Source organism: Mandrillus leucophaeus, unplaced genomic scaffold (assembly GCF_000951045.1).
Source record: "Mandrillus leucophaeus isolate KB7577 unplaced genomic scaffold, Mleu.le_1.0 Scaffold139, whole genome shotgun sequence".
Lineage (NCBI taxonomy): Eukaryota > Metazoa > Chordata > Mammalia > Primates > Cercopithecidae > Mandrillus > Mandrillus leucophaeus.
The window spans coordinates 2,753,876-2,758,297 of NW_012101354.1; positions in this window are offsets into that span (position 1 = coordinate 2,753,876).

A 4,422-nucleotide genomic window follows, 5' to 3' on the forward strand; every position below is an offset into this window, starting at 1 on the left:
GAGGTGGCGGGCGCCTGTAGTCCCAGCTACTCGGGAGGCTGAGGCAGGAGAATGGCGTGAACCCGGGAGGCGGAGCTTGCAGTGAGCCGAGATTGTGCCACTGCACTCCAGTCTGGGACACACAGCGAGACTACGTCTCAAAAAAAAAAAAAAAGGAAAATATATGAAGAGGCTTGAAATTTATATGACAAGGTGTCATCTGCTAAAATAGATACTTATTACCCAACTTTCAAATTGTTGTGTATCTTTTCTCCCATTCTCTTTGTTCTTGGAGCTATATGAATTTACTGCCATTTTAGTGAGGTTTATACAAGGCAAATGCTTGTATTTGATTCACTAAAAATAGTCCTTTTCTTCAGATTGAAGAATGGACAATAAGATAAAAAGCTTTTACTTTAAAAAAAAAAAAAAGAGGGTATTTTGTGCGTTTCTTGAACATTTTGTGATCTCTCCTATCAAGGACAGCCAGCATGCTTTCTTAGGAATTGATCTTCGGCATCACTTCCATTAGATAGAGTGCTGAGTTGACCGGACTGTATCTGATCTAATTTTTGCTAGCTCTTATTTTCTCATATATGCTTGAAAATTGCCCTAAATAAAGGGCATGCCGTATTTAAAAATTAACAATTGTAGTTTTTGTCTATAGGATGAATAGGAGCAGTAAAAGAGCAGTTTACCATTATTTTAAAAGGGCTAGACAGCTGAGTACTTATACATTGCTTCCATTTAGATCTTACCAGATGAATAATTCACTTCTACGAATGAGTTAATGACATACATGAGCTTACATTATTCAGTTTTGTGTGTGTGTGTGTGTGTGTGTGTGTGTGTGTTGTTATTAAGCTGTTGTGGAACAAAGATTTTTTTCATTAAGTAAGAAAAACTAATGATTTTAATCAATATGGAAATGATTTTAAAGTATATCTTAATTTTCGTAATTTCATAATGTTTATTTCTAGATCCACTCCTTTGTGGATCATTCTATTAAAACAAATTTTCCATATTCACTGTAGCTTTATTTATGATCATAAAAATTTCAGCAATGGGAAAATGATTGATCACATAATAATGATAACTTCACTCCTTGGAATGTTGAACTTCAAAAAAGTTACAATGGGCCAAGTGTGGTGGCTCAACCTATAATCCCAGCACTTTGGGAAGCTGAGGTGGGTAATCACTTGATGCCAGGGGTTTGAGACCAGACTGGCCAACATGACAAAACCCCATCTCTACCAAAAATACAAAAATTAGTTGAGTGTGGTGGCACGTGCCTGTAACCCCAGCTACTTGAGAGGCTGAGGCAGGAGGATCACTTGAGCAGGGAGGTGGAGGTTGCAATCAGCCCAGCTCGTGCCACTGTACTCCAGCCTGGGCAACAGAGCAAGGCTCTGTTTCAAAAAAAAAAAAAAAAAATTACAATGAGCTGGGCACGGTGGCTCTTGCCAGTAATCCCAGCACTTTGGAATGCCCAGGCAGGAGGATTGCTTCAGCCCAGGAGTTCAAGACCAGCCTAGGCAACATGGCAATACCCCATCTCTACAAAAAAAAAAAAATACATAAATTAACCAGGTGTGAAGTGGCACATGCCTGTGGTCCCAGTTACTTGGAAGGCTGAGGCGGGGAGATTGCTTAAGCCTGGGAAGGGGAGGTTGGGTGAGCCGAGTTTGCACCATTGCACTCCAGCCTGGACGGCAGAGAGAGAATGTCTCAAAAAAGAAAAGTTACAATGGTGAAGACCACCTAGTAACATGGTAAAGTCTCACCAAAGAGCAATGTATGCGTAAGTAGCAGGCAAAGATATTTTATGGGAGAGACAGTTGTGATGTCTTTAAAAGATGCTGACTTTGAATCCAAAGCAACCAGGGTCCCAATCTTAGCTTTACCCCCTCACCAGTTGTGTGGCTTGACTCTCTGGGCATCAGTGTCCTCATCTGTCCCATGAGGATATTGTTAGCTACTCTGCAGGTTTGGTGTGAAAATAAGGATTAACCCCTTGCCTAGCACTGTCCTTGGCACACAGTGCTAATATTAACTGAGTACCTACTATTATTGTAACTGTAAAAATGATGTAAGCCTAAGGAAGACAATAGAAACATACACGTATGGTAACCCTTGCATTAGGGTTGTGGTTGGCATATTGTTTTTCTCTTTCTAGAGACTGGAACCCAAATAGCCGATGGTTCTGTGTTAGAGGACATTAGATGCTCTAAATAGCATTGTATTTTGTCAGTGAGGGCATCCATGCCACTCATACCTGAACCCTGTGTTCCCCTCTCTGTCTCCGAGGCTTCGGCCTCCCGGACTCAGGCTGCCTTTTTCTCCGCTGCTGTTATGCCCACTTGTTTCTTGGACTCAATTTCTCCCAAGCCTAGCTCTGGATTGGATTACTGTATTACCAATATATCAATCATTAGAACATATTTAAGTATTGGGAAACTGTCAAGTGTTGGTCTTATGAAAAAAGCTGTTAAAATCAGTTATGCAGCGCACTGTATTAGTACTCTAAATCATACTGACTTTTTTTTTTTTTGAGATGGAGTTTCGCTCTTGTTGCCCAAGCTGTAGTGCAATGGTGCGATCTCGGCTCACTGCAACCTCTGCCTCCTGGGTTCAAGCTATTCTCCTGTCTCAGCCTCCTGAGTAGCTGGGATTACTGGTGCGCCCCATCATGCCTGGCTAATTTTTTTTATTTTTAGTAGAAACGGGGTTTCATCATGTTAGCCAGGCTGGTCTTGAACTCCTGACCTCAGGTGATCTGCCCGCCTCGGCCTCCCAAAGTGCTGGGATTATAGGTGTGAGCCACTGCACCTAGCCCCTGAGGCCTATCTTATACTTTATCCTCTCTAACTCAGTTTGGGTAAGATTGTGGTGGGTTTTTTTGTTTGTTTTGTTATGTTTTTGTTTTTGTTTTTGAGATAGAGTCTCACTCTGTCACCCAAGCTGGAGCGCAATGGCACAATCTCGGCTCACTGCAACCTCTGCCTCCTGGGTTCAAGCGATTCTCCTGCCTCAGCTCCTGAGTAGCTGGGATTATGGGTGCACACCACCATGCCTGGCTAATTTTTTGTATTTTTAGTAAAAACGGGGTTTCACCATGTTAGCCAGGCTGGTCTCGAACGCCTGACCTCAAGTGATCTGCCTGCCTCGGCCTCTCAAAGTGCTGGGATTATAGGTGTGAGCCACTGTGCCTGGCTCATAATGACATTTTTAAAGGCCCATAAGTAAACGTAAAATAATAAAACTGCAATGTTCAAAATATGCTATTTTGAACAAGTCAAAACCTATGCATATATTTATATTTTTGGACAAATCTAATGGCATAACAACACCAAAAAAAAAAAAAAAAACAACTAAAAACGCAGGCATTTTAATTCTAGCATCAGAAAACAGATTTCTAGATTATTCTGACAGAGTCCTATTCTGCTAAATGCCAGAGAGTTGAGCTGCTTCAAATGTTTGCAGAAACGATTTCTTTTTTTAAAGTAGCTCTGTCAGCTGGGAGCAGAAACAGAGAAAGAACAAGCTTGCTGAACGAGGATGGGTTGGAGTTGGCCAGAACTCCTGTCATAATTCTGTCATTGGCATTCTTGCTGCAGCTAGCAGAAACTATGTGTGTGTGATATCTATAGGACTGTCAACTACATCTAACTTAAAGTGCTTATGTGAGTAATTTTTGAGTTCTAACTGCAGGTATGGTGCTGGTTATGACCCTAATAGGCAGCAATGGACATGTGAGATTTTGTGTTTATTATTATATTGGAGCAGACTTTGCCTTAGTTCCCTAATCTAGAATTGATCCCAATACCTTTAATTATATCTCACAGACTTATTAGGGCCAAACTATGTATATGAAAGTCTTTTGAGAAATTAAAAGTACTAAATGAAACAGATTTATTAGTAATAACATGCTTAGAGACATTCTAATGTCATGGTTTTGGAGTTAAACTAGCTTGGGCTTGAATCCTAGCTTTGCCACTTATTATGTAACTTTAAACAAATCTCCTTAACCTGTGTGATCCTCAGTGTTGTCCATTATAATTCTTATAATAATATTATTAGGCCAGGCACGGTGGCTTACGCCTGTAATCCCAGCACTTTGGGAGGCTGAGGCGGGTGGATCACAAGGTCAAGAGATTGAGACCATCCTGGCCAACATGGTGAAACCCCATCTCTACTAAAAATACAAAAATTAGCTGGGCATGGTGGCGCACGCCTGTAGTCCCAGCTACTTGGGAGGCTAAGGCAGGAGAATCGCTTAAACCTGGGAGGTGGAGGTTGCAGTGAGCTGAGATCGCGCCACTACACTCCAGCCTGGTGACAGAGCAAGATTCCGTCTCAAAAAAAAAAAATTGTTACTATGTATAATACATACTAATATTGATAATATGTCATAATATTAGTATGCATTATTGTGAGGATGAA